We start from the raw sequence: 21,577 nt of genomic DNA, 5'->3' as shown, positions 1-21,577 counted from the left end.
TTCTGCTTTAAACTCTAGGTACACATCCAAAATGTATTACTGAGTTGAAAGAAGTGGATTCTGGTGCATGGTTTTGAAACCGCAGTCAGAAAAAAAATCACAACCATATCAACATGTTTATAACCCCCGGGGCTGTCGTTTTGGTCAAAAAATGAAATTTCTAAAAGTTCTGTTTTTTCTGCTTTAAACTCTAGGTACACATCCAAAATGTATTACTGAGTTGAAAGAAGTGGATTCTGGTGCATGGTTTTGATACCGCAGGCAGAAAAAAAATCACAACCATATCAACATGTTAATAACCCCCGAGGCTGTCGTTTTGGTCAAAAAATGAAAATTCTAAAAGTTCCGTTTTTTTTCTGCTTTAAACTCTAGGTACACATCCAAAATGTATTACTGAGTTGAAAGAAGTGGATTCTGGTGCATGGTTTTGATACCGCAGGCAGAAAAAAAATCACAACCATATCAACATGTTTATAACCCCCGGGGCTGTCGTTTTGGTCAAAAAATGAAAATTCTAAAAGTTCCTGTTTTTCTGCTTTAAACTCTAGGTACACATCCAAAATGTATTACAGAGTTGAAAGAAGTGGATTCTGGTGCATGGTTTTGAAACCGCAGTCAGAAAAAAAAATCACAACCATATCAACATGTTTATAACCCCCGGGGCTGTCGTTTTGGTCAAAAAATGAAAATTCTAAAAGTTCCGTTTTTTCTGCTTTAAACTCTAGGTACACATCCAAAATGTATTACTGAGTTGAAAGAAGTGGATTCTGGTGCATGGTTTTGAAACCGCAGTCAGAAAAAAAATCACAAACATATCAACATGTTTATAACCCCCGGGGCTGTCGTTTTGGTCAAAAAATGAAAATTCTAAAAGTTCATTTTTTTCTGCTTTAAACTCTAGGTACACATCCAAAATGTATTACTGAGTTGAAAGAAGTGGATTCTGGTGCATGGTTTTGAAACCGCAGTCAGAAAAAAAATCACAACCATATCAACATGTTAATAACCCACGGGGCTGTCATTTTGGTCAAAAAATGAAATTTCTAAAAGTTCCGTTTTTTCTGCTTTAAACTCTAGGTACACATCCAAAATGTATTACTGAGTTGAAAGAAGTGGATTCTGGTGCATGGTTTTGATACCGCAGGCAGAAAAAAAATCACAACCATATCAACATGTTAATAACCCCCGAGGCTGTCGTTTTGGTCAAAAAATGAAAATTCTAAAAGTTCCGTTTTTTTTCTGCTTTAAACTCTAGGTACACATCCAAAATGTATTACTGAGTTGAAAGAAGTGGATTCTGGTGCATGGTTGTGAAACCGCAGTCAGAAAAAAAATCACAACCTTATCAACATGTTTATAACCCCCGGGGCTGTCGTTTTGGTCAAAAAATGAAAATTCTAAAAGTTCAGTTTTTTCTGCTTTAAACTCTAGGTACACATCCAAAATGTAATACTGAGTTGAAAGATGTCGATTCTGGTGCATGGTTTTGAAACCGCAGTCAGAAAAAAAATCACATCCATATCAACATGTTTATAACCCCCGGGGCTGTCGTTTTGGTCAAAAAATGAAAATTCTAAAAGTTCCTGTTTTTCTGCTTTAAACTCTAGGTACACATCCAAAATGTATTACTGAGTTGAAAGAAGTGGATTCTGGTGCATGGTTTTGAAACCGCAGTCAGAAAAAAAATCACAACCATATCAACATGTTTATAACCCCCGGGGCTGTCGTTTTGGTCAAAAAATGAAAATTCTAAAAGTTCCGTTTTTTCTGCTTTAAACTCTAGGTACACATCCAAAATGTATTACTGAGTTGAAAGAAGTGGATTCTGGTGCATGGTTTTGAAACCGCAGTCAAAAAAAAATAACAACCATATCAACATGTTTATAACCCCCGGGGCTGTCGTTTTGGTCAAAAAATGAAATTTCTAAAAGTTCTGTTTTTTCTGCTTTAAACTCTAGGTACACATCCAAAATGTATTACTGAGATGAAAGAAGTGGATTCTGGTGCATGGTTTTGAAACCGCAGTCAGAAAAAAAATCACAAACATATCAACATGTTTATAACCCCCGGGGCTGTCGTTTTGGTCAAAAAATGAAAATTCTAAAAGTTCAGTTTTTTCTGCTTTAAACTCTAGGTACACATCCAAAATGTATTACTGAGTTGAAAGAAGTGGATTCTGGTGCATGGTTTTGAAACCGCAGTCAGAAAAAAAATCACAACCATATCAACATGTTAATAACCCACGGGGCTGTCATTTTGGTCAAAAAATGAAATTTCTAAAAGTTCAGTTTTTTCTGCTTTAAACTCTAGGTACACATCCAAAATGTATTACTGAGTTGAAAGAAGTGGATTCTGGTGCATGGTTTTGAAACCGCAGTCAGAAAAAAAATCACAACCATATCAACATGTTTATAACCCCCGGGGCTGTCGTTTTGGTCAAAAAATGAAATTTCTAAAAGTTCTGTTTTTTCTGCTTTAAACTCTAGGTACACATCCAAAATGTATTCCTGAGTTGAAAGAAGTGGATTCTGGTGCATGGTTTTGATACCGCAGGCAGAAAAAAAATCACAACCATATCAACATGTTAATAACACCCGAGGCTGTCGTTTTGGTCAAAAAATGAAAATTCTAAAAGTTCCATTTTTTTCTGCTTTAAACTCTAGGTACACATCCAAAATGTATTACTGAGTTGAAAGAAGTCGATTCTGGTGCATGGTTTTGAAACCGCAGTCAGAAAAAAAATCACAACCATATCAACATGTTTATAACCCCCGGGGCTGTTGTTTTGGTCAAAAAAATGAAAATTCTAAAAGTTCCTGTTTTTCAGCTTTAAACTCTAGGTACACATCCAAAATGTATTACTGAGTTGAAAGAAGTGGATTCTGGTGCATGGTTTTGAAACCGCAGTCAGAAAAAAAAATCACAACCATATCAACATGTTTATAACCCCCGGGGCTGTCGTTTTGGTCAAAAAATGAAAATTCTAAAAGTTCCGTTTTTTCTGCTTTAAACTCTAGGTACACATCCAAAATGTATTACTGAGTTGAAAGAAGTGGATTCTGGTGCATGGTTTTGAAACCGCAGTCAGAAAAAAATCACAAACATATCAACATGTTTATAACCCCCGGGGCTGTCGTTTTGGTCAAAAAATGAAAATTCTAAAAATTCGTTTTTTTCTGCTTTAAACTCTAGGTACACATCCAAAATGTATTACTGAGTTGAAAGAAGTGGATTCTGGTGCATGGTTTTGAAACCGCAGTCAGAAAAAAAATCACAACCATATCAACATGTTAATAGCCCCCGGGGCTGTCGTTTTGGTCAAAAAATGAAAATTCTAAAAGTTCAGTTTTTTCTGCTTTAAACTCTAGGTACACATCCAAAATGTATTACTGAGTTGAAAGAAGTGGATTCTGGTGCATGGTTTTGAAACCGCAGTCAGAAAAAAAAATCACATCCATATCAACATGTTTATAACCCCCGTGGCTGTTGTTTTGGTCAAAAAATGAAAATTCTAAAAGTTCAGTTTTTTCTGCTTTAAACTCTAGGTACACATCCAAAATGTATTACTGAGTTGAAAGAAGTGGATTCTGGTGCATGGTTTTGAAACCGCAGTCAGAAAACAAAACACAACCATATCAACATGTTTATAACCCCCGGGGCTGTCGTTTTGGTCAAAAAATGAAAATTCTAAAAGTTCCGTTTTTTCTGCTTTAAACTCTAGGTACACATCCAAAATGTATTACTGAGTTGAAAGAAGTGGATTCTGGTGCATGGGTTTGAAACCGCAGTCAGAAAAAAAATCACATCCATATCAACATGTTTATAACCCCCGGGGCTGTCGTTTTGGTCAAAAAATGAAAATTCTAAAAGTTCCGTTTTTTCTGCTTTAAACTCTAGGTACACATCCAAAATGTATTACTGAGTTGAAAGAAGTGGATTCTGGTGCATGGTTTTGAAACCGCAGTCAGAAAAAAATCACAACCATATCAACATGTTTATAACCCCCGGGGCTGTCGTTTTGGTCAAAAAATGAAAATTCTAAAAGTTCCGTTTTTATCTGCTTTAAACTCTAGGTACACATCCAAAATGTATTACTGAGTCGAAAGAAGTGGATTCTGGTGCATGGTTTTGAAACCGCAGTCAGAAAACAAAACACAACCATATCAACATGTTTATAACCCCCGGGGCTGTCGTTTTGGTCAAAAAATGAAAATTCTAAAAGTTCCGTTTTTTCTGCTTTAAACTCTAGGTACACATCCAAAATGTATTACTGAGTTGAAAGAAGTGGATTCTGGTGCATGGTTTTGAAACCGCAGTCAGAAAAAAATCACAACCTTATCAACATGTTTATAACCCCCGGGGCTGTCATTTTGGTCAAAAAATGAAAATTCTAAAAGTTCCTGTTTTTCTGCTTTAAACTCTAGGTACACATCCAAAATGTATTACTGAGTTGAAAGAAGTGGATTCTGGTGCATGGTTTTGAAACCGCAGTCAGAAAAAAAATCACAACCATATCAACATGTTTATAACCCCCGGGGCTGTCGTTTTGGTCAAAAAATGAAAATTCTAAAAGTTCAGTTTTTTCTGCTTTAAACTCTAGGTACACATCCAAAATGTATTACTGAGTTGAAAGAAGTGGATTCTGGTGCATGGTTTTGAAACCGCAGTCAGAAAAAAATCACAACCATATCAACATGTTTATAACCCCCGGGGCTGTCTTTTTGTCAAAAAATGAAAATTCTAAAAGTTCCGTTTTTTCTGCTTCAAACTCTAGGTACACATCCAAAATGTATTACTGAGTTGAAAGAAGTGGATTCTGGTGCATGGTTTTGAAACCGCAGTCAGAAAAAAAATCACAACCATATCAACATGTTAATAACCCCCGGGGCTGTCGTTTTGGTCAAAAAATTAAAATTCTAAAAGTTCTGTTTTTATCTGCTTTAAACTCTAGGTACACATCCAAAATGTATTACTGAGTTGAAAGAAGTGGATTCTGGTGCATGGTTTTGAAACCGCAGTCAGAAAAAAAATCACAACCATATCAACAGGTTAATAACCCCCGGGGCTGTCATTTTGGTCAAAAAATGAAATTTCTAAAAGTTCAGTTTTTTCTGCTTTAAACTCTAGGTACACATCCAAAATGTATTACTGAGTTGAAAGAAGTGGATTCTGGTGCATGGTTTTGAAACCGCAGTCAGAAAAAAAAATTACAACCATATCAACATGTTTATAACCCCCGGGGCTGTCGTTTTGGTCAAAAAATGAAAATTCTAAAAGTTCCGTTTTTTTCTGCTTTAAACTCTAGGTACACATCCAAAATGTATTACTGAGTTGAAAGAAGTCGATTCTGGTGCATGGTTTTGAAACCGCAGTCAGAAAAAAAATCACAACCATATCAACATGTTTATAACCCCCGGGGCTGTCATTTTGGTCAAAAAATGAAAATTCTAAAAGTTCCTGTTTTTCTGCTTTAAACTCTAGGAACACATCCAAAATGTATTACTGAGATGAAAGAAGTGGATTCTGGTGCATGGTTTTGAAACCGCAGTCAGAAAAAAAAATCACAACCATATCAACATGTTTATAACCCCCGGGGCTGTCGTTTTGGTCAAAAAATGAAAATTCTAAAAGTTCAGTTTTTTCTGCTTTAAACTCTAGGTACACATCCAAAATGTATTACTGAGTTGAAAGAAGTGGATTCTGGTGCATGGTTTTGAAACCGCAGTCAGAAAAAAATCACAAACATATCAACATGTTTATAACCCCCGGGGCTGTCGTTTTGGTCAAAAAATGAAAATTCTAAAAGTTCAGTTTTTTCTGCTTTAAACTCTAGGTACACATCCAAAATGTATTCCTGAGTTGAAAGAAGTGGATTCTGGTGCATGGTTTTGAAACCGCAGTCAGAAAAAAAATCACAACCATATCAACATGTTTATAACCCCCGGGGCTGTCGTTTTGGTCAAAAAATGAAAATTCTAAAAGTTCCGTTTTTTCTGCTTTAAACTCTAGGTACACATCCAAAATGTATTACTGAGTTGAAAGAAGTGGATTCTGGTGCATGGTTTTGAAACCGCAGTCAGAAAACAAAACACAACCATATCAACATGTTTATAACCCCCGGGGCTGTCGTTTTGGTCAAAAAATGAAAATTCTAAAAGTTCCGTTTTTTCTGCTTTAAACTCTAGGTACACATCCAAAATGTATTACTGAGTTGAAAGAAGTGGATTCTGGTGCATGGTTTTGAAACCGCAGTCAGAAAAAAAATCACAACCATATCAACATGTTTATAACCCCCGGGGCTGTCGTTTTGGTCAAAAAATGAAAATTCTAAAAGTTCCGTTTTTTCTGCTTTAAACTCTAGGTACACATCCAAAATGTATTACTGAGTTGAAAGAAGTGGATTCTGGTGCATGGTTTTGAAACCGCAGTCAGAAAAAAAATCACAAACATATCAACATGTTTATAACCCCCGGGGCTGTCGTTTTGGTCAAAAAATGAAAATTCTAAAAGTTCATTTTTTTCTGCTTTAAACTCTAGGTACACATCCAAAATGTATTACTGAGTTGAAAGAAGTGGATTCTGGTGCATGGTTTTGAAACCGCAGTCAGAAAAAAAATCACAACCATATCAACATGTTAATAACCCACGGGGCTGTCATTTTGGTCAAAAAATGAAATTTCTAAAAGTTCCGTTTTTTCTGCTTTAAACTCTAGGTACACATCCAAAATGTATTACTGAGTTGAAAGAAGTGGATTCTGGTGCATGGTTTTGATACCGCAGGCAGAAAAAAAATCACAACCATATCAACATGTTAATAACCCCCGAGGCTGTCGTTTTGGTCAAAAAATGAAAATTCTAAAAGTTCCGTTTTTTTTCTGCTTTAAACTCTAGGTACACATCCAAAATGTATTACTGAGTTGAAAGAAGTGGATTCTGGTGCATGGTTGTGAAACCGCAGTCAGAAAAAAAATCACAACCTTATCAACATGTTTATAACCCCCGGGGCTGTCGTTTTGGTCAAAAAATGAAAATTCTAAAAGTTCAGTTTTTTCTGCTTTAAACTCTAGGTACACATCCAAAATGTAATACTGAGTTGAAAGATGTCGATTCTGGTGCATGGTTTTGAAACCGCAGTCAGAAAAAAAATCACATCCATATCAACATGTTTATAACCCCCGGGGCTGTCGTTTTGGTCAAAAAATGAAAATTCTAAAAGTTCCTGTTTTTCTGCTTTAAACTCTAGGTACACATCCAAAATGTATTACTGAGTTGAAAGAAGTGGATTCTGGTGCATGGTTTTGAAACCGCAGTCAGAAAAAAAATCACAACCATATCAACATGTTTATAACCCCCGGGGCTGTCGTTTTGGTCAAAAAATGAAAATTCTAAAAGTTCCGTTTTTTCTGCTTTAAACTCTAGGTACACATCCAAAATGTATTACTGAGTTGAAAGAAGTGGATTCTGGTGCATGGTTTTGAAACCGCAGTCAGAAAAAAAATCACAACCATATCAACATGTTTATAACCCCCGGGGCTGTCGTTTTGGTCAAAAAATGAAATTTCTAAAAGTTCTGTTTTTTCTGCTTTAAACTCTAGGTACACATCCAAAATGTATTACTGAGATGAAAGAAGTGGATTCTGGTGCATGGTTTTGAAACCGCAGTCAGAAAAAAAATCACAAACATATCAACATGTTTATAACCCCCGGGGCTGTCGTTTTGGTCAAAAAATGAAAATTCTAAAAGTTCAGTTTTTTCTGCTTTAAACTCTAGGTACACATCCAAAATGTATTACTGAGTTGAAAGAAGTGGATTCTGGTGCATGGTTTTGAAACCGCAGTCAGAAAAAAAATCACAACCATATCAACATGTTAATAACCCACGGGGCTGTCATTTTGGTCAAAAAATGAAATTTCTAAAAGTTCAGTTTTTTCTGCTTTAAACTCTAGGTACACATCCAAAATGTATTACTGAGTTGAAAGAAGTGGATTCTGGTGCATGGTTTTGAAACCGCAGTCAGAAAAAAAATCACAACCATATCAACATGTTTATAACCCCCGGGGCTGTCGTTTTGGTCAAAAAATGAAATTTCTAAAAGTTCTGTTTTTTCTGCTTTAAACTCTAGGTACACATCCAAAATGTATTCCTGAGTTGAAAGAAGTGGATTCTGGTGCATGGTTTTGATACCGCAGGCAGAAAAAAAATCACAACCATATCAACATGTTAATAACACCCGAGGCTGTCGTTTTGGTCAAAAAATGAAAATTCTAAAAGTTCCATTTTTTTCTGCTTTAAACTCTAGGTACACATCCAAAATGTATTACTGAGTTGAAAGAAGTGGATTCTGGTGCATGGTTTTGAAACCGCAGTCAGAAAAAAAATCACAACCATATCAACATGTTTATAACCCCCGGGGCTGTTGTTTTGGTCAAAAAAATGAAAATTCTAAAAGTTCCTGTTTTTCAGCTTTAAACTCTAGGTACACATCCAAAATGTATTACTGAGTTGAAAGAAGTGAATTCTGGTGCATGGTTTTGAAACCGCAGTCAGAAAAAAAAATCACAACCATATCAACATGTTTATAACCCCCGGGGCTGTCGTTTTGGTCAAAAAATGAAAATTCTAAAAGTTCCGTTTTTTCTGCTTTAAACTCTAGGTACACATCCAAAATGTATTACTGAGTTGAAAGAAGTGGATTCTGGTGCATGGTTTTGAAACCGCAGTCAGAAAAAAATCACAAACATATCAACATGTTTATAACCCCCGGGGCTGTCGTTTTGGTCAAAAAATGAAAATTCTAAAAATTCGTTTTTTTCTGCTTTAAACTCTAGGTACACATCCAAAATGTATTACTGAGTTGAAAGAAGTGGATTCTGGTGCATGGTTTTGAAACCGCAGTCAGAAAAAAAATCACAACCATATCAACATGTTAATAGCCCCCGGGGCTGTCGTTTTGGTCAAAAAATGAAAATTCTAAAAGTTCAGTTTTTTCTGCTTTAAACTCTAGGTACACATCCAAAATGTATTACTGAGTTGAAAGAAGTGGATTCTGGTGCATGGTTTTGAAACCGCAGTCAGAAAAAAAAATCACATCCATATCAACATGTTTATAACCCCCGTGGCTGTTGTTTTGGTCAAAAAATGAAAATTCTAAAAGTTCAGTTTTTTCTGCTTTAAACTCTAGGTACACATCCAAAATGTATTACTGAGTTGAAAGAAGTGGATTCTGGTGCATGGTTTTGAAACCGCAGTCAGAAAACAAAACACAACCATATCAACATGTTTATAACCCCCGGGGCTGTCGTTTTGGTCAAAAAATGAAAATTCTAAAAGTTCCGTTTTTTCTGCTTTAAACTCTAGGTACACATCCAAAATGTATTACTGAGTTGAAAGAAGTGGATTCTGGTGCATGGGTTTGAAACCGCAGTCAGAAAAAAAATCACATCCATATCAACATGTTTATAACCCCCGGGGCTGTCGTTTTGGTCAAAAAATGAAAATTCTAAAAGTTCCGTTTTTTCTGCTTTAAACTCTAGGTACACATCCAAAATGTATTACTGAGTTGAAAGAAGTCGATTCTGGTGCATGGTTTTGAAACCGCAGTCAGAAAAAAAATCACATCCATATCAACAGGTTTATAACCCCCGGGGCTGTCGTTTTGGTCAAAAAATGAAAATTCTAAAAGTTCCTGTTTTTCTGCTTTAAACTCTAGGTACACATCCAAAATTTATTACTGAGTTGAAAGAAGTGGATTCTGGTGCATGGTTTTGAAACCGCAGTCAGAAAAAAAATCACAACCATATCAACATGTTTATAACCCCCGGGGCTGTCGTTTTGGTCAAAAAATGAAAATTCTAAAAGTTCCGTTTTTTCTGCTTTAAACTCTAGGTACACATCCAAAATGTATTACTGAGTTGAAAGAAGTGGATTCTGGTGCATGGTTTTGAAACCGCAGTCAGAAAAAAATCACAACCATATCAACATGTTTATAACCCCCGGGGCTGTCGTTTTGGTCAAAAAATGAAAATTCTAAAAGTTCCGTTTTTATCTGCTTTAAACTCTAGGTACACATCCAAAATGTATTACTGAGTCGAAAGAAGTGGATTCTGGTGCATGGTTTTGAAACCGCAGTCAGAAAACAAAACACAACCATATCAACATGTTTATAACCCCCGGGGCTGTCGTTTTGGTCAAAAAATGAAAATTCTAAAAGTTCCGTTTTTTCTGCTTTAAACTCTAGGTACACATCCAAAATGTATTACTGAGTTGAAAGAAGTGGATTCTGGTGCATGGTTTTGAAACCGCAGTCAGAAAAAAATCACAACCTTATCAACATGTTTATAACCCCCGGGGCTGTCATTTTGGTCAAAAAATGAAAATTCTAAAAGTTCCTGTTTTTCTGCTTTAAACTCTAGGTACACATCCAAAATGTATTACTGAGTTGAAAGAAGTGGATTCTGGTGCATGGTTTTGAAACCGCAGTCAGAAAAAAAATCACAACCATATCAACATGTTTATAACCCCCGGGGCTGTCGTTTTGGTCAAAAAATGAAAATTCTAAAAGTTCAGTTTTTTCTGCTTTAAACTCTAGGTACACATCCAAAATGTATTACTGAGTTGAAAGAAGTGGATTCTGGTGCATGGTTTTGAAACCGCAGTCAGAAAAAAATCACAACCATATCAACATGTTTATAACCCCCGGGGCTGTCTTTTTGTCAAAAAATGAAAATTCTAAAAGTTCCGTTTTTTCTGCTTCAAACTCTAGGTACACATCCAAAATGTATTACTGAGTTGAAAGAAGTGGATTCTGGTGCATGGTTTTGAAACCGCAGTCAGAAAAAAAATCACAACCATATCAACATGTTAATAACCCCCGGGGCTGTCGTTTTGGTCAAAAAATTAAAATTCTAAAAGTTCTGTTTTTATCTGCTTTAAACTCTAGGTACACATCCAAAATGTATTACTGAGTTGAAAGAAGTGGATTCTGGTGCATGGTTTTGAAACCGCAGTCAGAAAAAAAATCACAACCATATCAACAGGTTAATAACCCCCGGGGCTGTCATTTTGGTCAAAAAATGAAATTTCTAAAAGTTCAGTTTTTTCTGCTTTAAACTCTAGGTACACATCCAAAATGTATTACTGAGTTGAAAGAAGTGGATTCTGGTGCATGGTTTTGAAACCGCAGTCAGAAAAAAAAATTACAACCATATCAACATGTTTATAACCCCCGGGGCTGTCGTTTTGGTCAAAAAATGAAAATTCTAAAAGTTCCGTTTTTTTCTGCTTTAAACTCTAGGTACACATCCAAAATGTATTACTGAGTTGAAAGAAGTCGATTCTGGTGCATGGTTTTGAAACCGCAGTCAGAAAAAAAATCACAACCATATCAACATGTTTATAACCCCCGGGGCTGTCATTTTGGTCAAAAAATGAAAATTCTAAAAGTTCCTGTTTTTCTGCTTTAAACTCTAGGAACACATCCAAAATGTATTACTGAGTTGAAAGAAGTGGATTCTGGTGCATGGTTTTGAAACCGCAGTCAGAAAAAAAAATCACAACCATATCAACATGTTTATAACCCCCGGGGCTGTCGTTTTGGTCAAAAAATGAAAATTCTAAAAGTTCAGTTTTTTCTGCTTTAAACTCTAGGTACACATCCAAAATGTATTACTGAGTTGAAAGAAGTGGATTCTGGTGCATGGTTTTGAAACCGCAGTCAGAAAAAAATCACAAACATATCAACATGTTTATAACCCCCGGGGCTGTCGTTTTGGTCAAAAAATGAAAATTCTAAAAGTTCAGTTTTTTCTGCTTTAAACTCTAGGTACACATCCAAAATGTATTCCTGAGTTGAAAGAAGTGGATTCTGGTGCATGGTTTTGTAACCGCAGTCAGAAAAAAAATCACAACCATATCAACATGTTTATAACCCCCGGGGCTGTCGTTTTGGTCAAAAAATGAAAATTCTAAAAGTTCCGTTTTTTCTGCTTTAAACTCTAGGTACACATCCAAAATGTATTACTGAGTTGAAAGAAGTGGATTCTGGTGCATGGTTTTGAAACCGCAGTCAGAAAACAAAACACAACCATATCAACATGTTTATAACCCCCGGGGCTGTCGTTTTGGTCAAAAAATGAAAATTCTAAAAGTTCCGTTTTTTCTGCTTTAAACTCTAGGTACACATCCAAAATGTATTACTGAGTTGAAAGAAGTGGATTCTGGTGCATGGTTTTGAAACCGCAGTCAGAAAAAAAATCACAACCATATCAACATGTTTATAACCCCCGGGGCTGTCGTTTTGGTCAAAAAATGAAAATTCTAAAAGTTCAGTTTTTTCTGCTTTAAACTCTAGGTACACATCCAAAATGTATTACTGAGTTGAAAGAAGTCGATTCTGGTGCATGGTTTTGAAACCGCAGTCAGAAAAAAAATCACATCCATATCAACATGTTTATAACCCCCGGGGCTGTCGTTTTGGTCAAAAAATGAAAATTCTAAAAGTTCCTGTTTTTCTGCTTTAAACTCTAGGTACACATCCAAAATGTATTACTGAGTTGAAAGATGTGGATTCTGGTGCATGGTTTTGAAACCGCAGTCAGAAAAAAAATCACATCCATATCAACATGTTAATAACCCCCGGGGCTGTCATTTTGGTCAAAAAATGACATTTCTAAAAGTTCCGTTTTTTCTGCTTTAAACTCTAGGTACACATCCAAAATGTATTACTGAGTTGAAAGAAGTGGATTCTGGTGCATGGTTTTGAAACCACAGTCAGAAAAAAAATCACAACCATATCAACATGTTTATAACCCCCGGGGCTGTCGTTTTGGTCAAAAAATGAAATTTCTAAAAGTTCTGTTTTTTCTGCTTTAAACTCTAGGTACACATCCAAAATGTATTACTGAGTTGAAAGAAGTGGATTCTGGTGCATGGTTTTTAAACCGCAGTCAGAAAAAAAATCACATCCATATCAACATGTTTATAACCCCCGGGCTGTCGTTTTGGTCAAAAAATGAAAATTCTAAAAGTTCAGTTTTTTCTGCTTTAAACTCTAGGTACACATCCAAAATGTATTACTGAGTTGAAAGAAGTGGATTCTGGTGCATGGTTTTGAAACCGCAGTCAGAAAAAAAATCACAACCATATCAACATGTTTATAACCCCCGGGGCTGTCGTTTTGGTCAAAAAATGAAAATTCTAAAAGTTCCGTTTTTTCTGCTTTAAACTCTAGGTACACATCCAAAATGTATTACTGAGTTGAAAGAAGTGGATTCTGGTGCATGGTTTTGAAACCGCAGTCAGAAAACAAAACACAACCATATCAACATGTTTATAACCCCCAGGGCTGTCGTTTTGGTCAAAAAATGAAAATTCTAAAAGTTCCGTTTTTTCTGCAATAAACTCTAGGTACACATCCAAAATGTATTACTGAGTTGAAAGAAGTGGATTCTGGTGCATGGTTTTGAAACCACAGTCAGAAAAAAAAATCACAACCATATCAACATGTTTATAACCCGCGGGGCTGTCGTTTTGGTCAAAAAATGAAAATTCTAAAAGTTCCTGTTTTTCTGCTTTAAACTCTAGGTACACATCCAAAATGTATTACTGAGTTGAAAGATGTGGATTCTGGTGCATGGTTTTGAAACCGCAGTCAGAAAAAAAATCACATCCATATCAACATGTTTATAACCCCCGGGGCTGTCGTTTTGGTCAAAAAATTAAAATTCTAAAAGTTCCGTTTTTATCTGCTTTAAACTCTAGGTACACATCCAAAATGTATTACTGAGTTGAAAGAAGTGGATTCTGGTGCATGGTTTTGAAACCGCAGTCAGAAAAAAAATCACAACCATATCAACATGTTAATAACCCCCGGGGCTGTCATTTTGGTCAAAAAATGAAATTTTTAAAAGTTCCGTTTTTTCTGCTTTAAACTCTAGGTACACATCCAAAATGTATTACTGAGTTGAAAGAAGTGGATTCTGGTGCATGGTTTTGAAACCACAGTCAGAAAAAAAATCACAACCATATCAACATGTTTATAACCCCCGGGGCTGTCGTTTTGGTCAAAAAATGAAATTTCTAAAAGTTCTGTTTTTTCTGCTTTAAACTCTAGGTACACATCCAAAATGTATTACTGAGTTGAAAGAAGTGGATTCTGGTGCATGGTTTTGAAACCGCAGTCAGAAAAAAAATCACATCCATATCAACATGTTTATAACCCCCGGGGCTGTCGTTTTGGTCAAAAAATGAAAATTCTAAAAGTTCAGTTTTTTCTGCTTTAAACTCTAGGTACACATCCAAAATGTATTACTGAGTTGAAAGAAGTGGATTCTGGTGCATGTTTTTGAAACCGCAGTCAGAAAAAAAATCACAACCATATCAACATGTTTATAACCCCCGGGGCTGTCGTTTTGGTCAAAAAATGAAAATTCTAAAAGTTCCGTTTTTTCTGCTTTAAACTCTAGGTACACATCCAAAATGTATTACTGAGTTGAAAGAAGTGGATTCTGGTGCATGGTTTTGAAACCGCAGTCAGAAAACAAAACACAACCATATCAACATGTTTATAACCCCCGGGGCTGTTGTTTTGGTCAAAAAATGAAAATTCTAAAAGTTCAGTTTTTTCTGCTTTAAAATCTAGGTACACATCCAAAATGTATTACTGAGTTGAAAGAAGTGGATTCTGGTGCATGGTTTTGAAACCGCAGTCAGAAAACAAAACACAACCATATCAACATGTTTATAACCCCCGGGGCTGTCGTTTTGGTCAAAAAATTAAAATTCTAAAAGTTCCGTTTTTTCTGCTTTAAACTCTAGGTACACATCCAAAATGTATTACTGAGTTGAAAGAAGTTGATTCTGGTGCATGGTTTTGAAACCGCAGTCAAAAAAAAAATCACAACCATATCAACATGTTTATAACCCCCGGGGCTGTCGTTTTGGTAAAAAAATGAAAATTCTAAAAGTTCCGTTTTTTCTGCTTTAAACTCTAGGTACACATCCAAAATGTATTACTGAGTTGAAAGAAGTGGATTCTGGTGCATGGTTTTGAAACCGCAGTCAGAAAAAAATCACAACCATATCAACATGTTTATAACCCCCGGGGCTGTCGTTTTGGTCAAAAAATGAAAATTCTAAAAGTTCCGTTTTTTCTGCTTTAAACTCTAGGTACACATCCAAAATGTATTACTGAGTTGAAAGAAGTGGATTCTGGTGCATTATTTTGAAACCGCAGTCAGAAAAAAAATCACAACCATATCAACATGTTTATAACCCCCGGGGCTGTCGTTTTGGTCAAAAAATGAAAATTCTAAAAGTTCCGTTTTTTCTGCTTTAAACTCTAGGTACACATCCAAAATGTATTACTGAGTTGAAAGAAGTGGATTCTGGTGCATGGTTTTGAAACCGCAGTCAGAAAAAAAATCACAACCATATCAACATGTTAATAACCCCCGGGGCTGTCGTTTTGGTCAAAAAATGAAAATTCTAAAAGTTCCTTTTTATCTGCTTTAAACTCTAGGTACACATCCAAAATGTATTACTGAGTTGAAAGAAGTGGATTCTGGTGCATGGTTTTGAAACCGCAGTCAGAAAAAAAATCACAACCATATCAACATGTTAATAACCCCCGGGGCTGTCATTTTGGGCAAAAAATGAAATTTCTAAAAGTTCAGTTTTTTCTGCTTTAAACTCTAGGTACACATCCAAAATGTATTACTGAGTTGAAAGAAGTGGATTCTGGTGCATGGTTTTGAAACCGCAGTCAGAAAAAAAATCACAACCATATCAACATGTTTATAACCCCCGGGGCTGTCGTTTTGGTCAAAAAATGAAATTTCTAAAAGTTCTGTTTTTTCTGCTTTAAACTCTAGGTACACATCCAAAATGTATTACTGAGTTGAAAGAAGTGGATTCTGGTGCATGGTTTTGAAACCGCAGTCAGAAAAAAAATCACAACCATATCAACATGTTTATAACCCCCGGGGCTGTCGTTTTGGTCAAAAAATGAAATTTCTAAAAGTTCTGTTTTTTCTGCTTTAAACTCTAGGTACACATCCAAAATGTATTACTGAGTTGAAAGAAGTGGATTCTGGTGCATGGTTTTGAAACCGCAGTCAGAAAAAAAATCACAACCATATCAACATGTTAATAACCCCCGGGGCTGTCGTTTTGGTCAAAAAATGAAAATTCTAAAAGTTCCTTTTTATCTGCTTTAAACTCTAGGTACACATCCAAAATGTATTACTGAGTTGAAAGAAGTGGATTCTGGTGCATGGTTTTGAAACCGCAGTCAGAAAAAAAATCACAACCATATCAACATGTTAATAACCCCCGGGGCTGTCATTTTGGGCAAAAAATGAAATTTCTAAAAGTTCCGTTTTTTCTGCTTTAAACTCTAGGTACACATCCAAAATGTATTACTGAGTTGAAAGAAGTGGATTCTGGTGCATGGTTTTGAAACCGCAGTCAGAAAAAAAATCACAACCATATCAACATGTTTATAACCCCCGGGGCTGTCGTTTTGGTCAAAAAATGAAATTTCTAAAAGTTCTGTTTTTTCTGCTTTAAACTCTAGGTACACATCCAAAATGTATTACTGAGTTGAAAGAAGTGGATTCTGGTGCATGGTTTTGAAACCGCAGTCAGAAAAAAAATCACAACCATATCAACATGTTTATAACCCCCGGGGCTGTCGTTTTGGTCAAAAAATGAAATTTCTAAAAGTTCTGTTTTTTCTGCTTTAAACTCTAGGTACACATCCAAAATGTATTACTGAGTTGAAAGAAGTGGATTCTGGTGCATGGTTTTGATACCGCAGGCAGAAAAAAAATCACAACCATATCAACATGTTTATAACCCCCGGGGCTGTCGTTTTGGTCAAAAAATGAAAATTCTAAAAGTTCCTGTTTTTCTGCTTTAAACTCTAGGTACACATCCAAAATGTATTACAGAGTTGAAAGAAGTGGATTCTGGTGCATGGTTTTGAAACCGCAGTCAGAAAAAAAAATCACAACCATATCAACATGTTTATAACCCCCGGGGCTGTCGTTTTGGTCAAAAAATGAAAATTCTAAAAGTTCCGTTTTTTCTGCTTTAAACTCTAGGTACACATCCAAAATGTATTACTGAGTTGAAAGAAGTGGATTCTGGTGCATGGTTTTGAAACCGCAGTCAGAAAAAAAATCACAAACATATCAACATGTTTATAACCCCCGGGGCTGTCGTTTTGGTCAAAAAATGAAAATTCTAAAAGTTCAGTTTTTTCTGCTTTAAACTCTAGGTACACATCCAAAATGTATTACTGAGTTGAAAGAAGTGGATTCTGGTGCATGGTTTTGAAACCGCAGTCAGAAAAAAAATCACAACCATATCAACATGTTAATAACCCACGGGGCTGTCATTTTGGTCAAAAAATGAAATTTCTAAAAGTTCCGTTTTTTCTGCTTTAAACTCTAGGTACACATCCAAAATGTATTACTGAGTTGAAAGAAGTGGATTCTGGTGCATGGTTTTGAAACCGCAGTCAGAAAAAAAATCACAACCATATCAACATGTTTATAACCCCCGGGGCTGTCGTTTTGGTCAAAAAATGAAATTTCTAAAAGTTCTGTTTTTTCTGCTTTAAACTCTAGGTACACATCCAAAATGTATTACTGAGTTGAAAGAAGTGGATTCTGGTGCATGGTTTTGAAACCGCAGTCAGAAAAAAAATCACAACCATATCAACATGTTTATAACCCCCGGGGCTGTCGTTTTGGTCAAAAAATGAAAATTCTAAAAGTTCCGTTTTTTTCTGCTTTAAACTCTAGGTACACATCCAAAATGTATTACTGAGTTGAAAGAAGTGGATTCTGGTGCATGGTTGTGAAACCGCAGTCAGAAAAAAAATCACAACCTTATCAACATGTTTATAACCCCCGGGGCTGTCGTTTTGGTCAAAAAATGAAAATTCTAAAAGTTCAGTTTTTTCTGCTTTAAACTCTAGGTACACATCCAAAATGTATTACTGAGTTGAAAGATGTCGATTCTGGTGCATGGTTTTGAAACCGCAGTCAGAAAAAAAATCACATCCATATCAACATGTTTATAACCCCCGGGGCTGTCGTTTTGGTCAAAAAATGAAAATTCTAAAAGTTCCTGTTTTTCTGCTTTAAACTCTAGGTACACATCCAAAATGTATTACTGAGTTGAAAGAAGTGGATTCTGGTGCATGGTTTTGAAACCGCAGTCAGAAAAAAAATCACAACCATATCAACATGTTTATAACCCCCGGGGCTGTCGTTTTGGTCAAAAAATGAAAATTCTAAAAGTTCCGTTTTTTCTGCTTTAAACTCTAGGTACACATCCAAAATGTATTACTGAGTTGAAAGAAGTGGATTCTGGTGCATGGTTTTGAAACCGCAGTCAGAAAAAAAATCACAACCATATCAACATGTTTATAACCCCCGGGGCTGTCGTTTTGGTCAAAAAATGAAATTTCTAAAAGTTCTGTTTTTTCTGCTTTAAACTCTAGGTACACATCCAAAATGTATTACTGAGATGAAAGAAGTGGATTCTGGTGCATGGTTTTGAAACCGCAGTCAGAAAAAAAATCACAAACATATCAACATGTTTATAACCCCCGGGGCTGTCGTTTTGGTCAAAAAATGAAAATTCTAAAAGTTCAGTTTTTTCTGCTTTAAACTCTAGGTACACATCCAAAATGTATTACTGAGTTGAAAGAAGTGGATTCTGGTGCATGGTTTTGAAACCGCAGTCAGAAAAAAAATCACAACCATATCAACATGTTAATAACCCACGGGGCTGTCATTTTGGTCAAAAAATGAAATTTCTAAAAGTTCAGTTTTTTCTGCTTTAAACTCTAGGTACACATCCAAAATGTATTACTGAGTTGAAAGAAGTGGATTCTGGTGCATGGTTTTGAAACCGCAGTCAGAAAAAAAATCACAACCATATCAACATGTTTATAACCCCCGGGGCTGTCGTTTTGGTCAAAAAATGAAATTTCTAAAAGTTCTGTTTTTTCTGCTTTAAACTCTAGGTACACATCCAAAATGTATTCCTGAGTTGAAAGAAGTGGATTCTGGTGCATGGTTTTGATACCGCAGGCAGAAAAAAAATCACAACCATATCAACATGTTAATAACCCCCGTGGCTGTCGTTTTGGTCAAAAAATGAAAATTCTAAAAGTTCCATTTTTTTCTGCTTTAAACTCTAGGTACACATCCAAAATGTATTACTGAGTTGAAAGAAGTCGATTCTGGTGCATGGTTTTGAAACCGCAGTCAGAAAAAAAATCACAACCATATCAACATGTTTATAACCCCCGGGGCTGTTGTTTTGGTCAAAAAATGAAAATTCTAAAAGTTCCTGTTTTTCTGCTTTAAACTCTAGGTACACATCCAAAATGTATTACTGAGTTGAAAGAAGTCGATTCTGGTGCATGGTTTTGAAACCGCAGTCAGAAAAAAAAATCACAACCATATCAACATGTTTATAACCCCCGGGGCTGTCGTTTTGGTCAAAAAATGAAAATTCTAAAAGTTCCGTTTTTTCTGCTTTAAACTCTAGGTACACATCCAAAATGTATTACTGAGTTGAAAGAAGTGGATTCTGGTGCATGGTTTTGAAACCGCAGTCAGAAAAAAATCACAAACATATCAACATGTTTATAACCCCCGGGGCTGTCGTTTTGGTCAAAAAATGAAAATTCTAAAAATTCGTTTTTTTCTGCTTTAAACTCTAGGTACACATCCAAAATGTATTACTGAGTTGAAAGAAGTGGATTCTGGTGCATGGTTTTGAAACCGCAGTCAGAAAAAAAATCACAACCATATCAACATGTTAATAGCCCCCGGGGCTGTCGTTTTGGTCAAAAAATGAAAATTCTAAAAGTTCAGTTTTTTCTGCTTTAAACTCTAGGTACACATCCAAAATGTATTACTGAGTTGAAAGAAGTGGATTCTGGTGCATGGTTTTGAAACCGCAGTCAGAAAAAAAATCACAACCATATCAACATGTTTATAACCCCCGGGGCTGTCGTTTTGGTCAAAAAATGAAAATTCTAAAAGTTCCGTTTTTTCTGCTTTAAACTCTAGGTACACATCCAAAATGTATTACTGAGTTGAAAGAAGTGGATTCTGGTGCATGGTTTTGAAACCGCAGTCATAAAAAAATCACAACCATATCAACATGTTTATAACCCCCGGGGCTGTCGTTTTGGTCAAAAAATGAAAATTCTAAAAGTTCCGTTTTTATCTGCTTTAAACTCTAGGTACACATCCAAAATGTATTACTGAGTCGAAAGAAGTGGATTCTGGTGCATGGTTTTGAAACCGCAGTCAGAAAACAAAACACAACCATATCAACATGTTTATAACCCCCGGGGCTGTCGTTTTGGTCAAAAAATGAAAATTCTAAAAGTTCCGTTTTTTCTGCTTTAAACTCTAGGTACACATCCAAAATGTATTACTGAGTTGAAAGAAGTGGATTCTGGTGCATGGTTTTGAAACCGCAGTCAGAAAAAAAATCACAACCTTATCAACATGTTTATAACCCCCGGGGCTGTCATTTTGGTCAAAAAATGAAAATTCTAAAAGTTCCTGTTTTTCTGCTTTAAACTCTAGGTACACATCCAAAATGTATTACTGAGTTGAAAGAAGTGGATTCTGGTGCATGGTTTTGAAACCGCAGTCAGAAAAAAAATCACAACCATATCAACATGTTTATAACCCCCGGGGCTGTCGTTTTGGTCAAAAAATGAAAATTCTAAAAGTTCAGTTTTTTCTGCTTTAAACTCTAGGTACACATCCAAAATGTATTACTGAGTTGAAAGAAGTGGATTCTGGTGCATGGTTTTGAAACCGCAGTCAGAAAAAAATCACAACCATATCAACATGTTTATAACCCCCGGGGCTGTCTTTTTGGTCAAAAAATGAAAATTCTAAAAGTTCCGTTTTTTCTGCTTCAAACTCTAGGTACACATCCAAAATGTATTACTGAGTTGAAAGAAGTGGATTCTGGTGCATGGTTTTGAAACCGCAGTCAGAAAAAAAATCACAACCATATCAACATGTTAATAACCCCCGGGGCTGTCGTTTTGGTCAAAAAATTAAAATTCTAAAAGTTCTGTTTTTATCTGCTTTAAACTCTAGGTACACATCCAAAATGTATTACTGAGTTGAAAGAAGTGGATTCTGGTGCATGGTTTTGAAACCGCAGTCAGAAAAAAAATCACAACCATATCAACAGGTTAATAACCCCCGGGGCTGTCATTTTGGTCAAAAAATGAAATTTCTAAAAGTTCCGTTTTTTCTGCTTTAAACTCTAGGTACACATCCAAAATGTATTACTGAGTTGAAAGAAGTGGATTCTGGTGCATGGTTTTGAAACCGCAGTCAGAAAAAAAAATTACAACCATATCAACATGTTTATAACCCCCGTAGCTGTCGTTTTGGTCAAAAAATGAAAATTCTAAAAGTTCCGTTTTTTTCTGCTTTAAACTCTAGGTACACATCCAAAATGTATTACTGAGTTGAAAGAAGTCGATTCTGGTGCATGGTTTTGAAACCGCAGTCA

This window comes from Crinia signifera, chromosome 12, assembly GCF_055691185.1.
Source record: "Crinia signifera chromosome 12, ASM5569118v1, whole genome shotgun sequence".
Classification (NCBI taxonomy): Eukaryota; Metazoa; Chordata; class Amphibia; order Anura; family Myobatrachidae; genus Crinia; species Crinia signifera.
Note: the sequence above shows the minus strand (reverse complement) of the source record.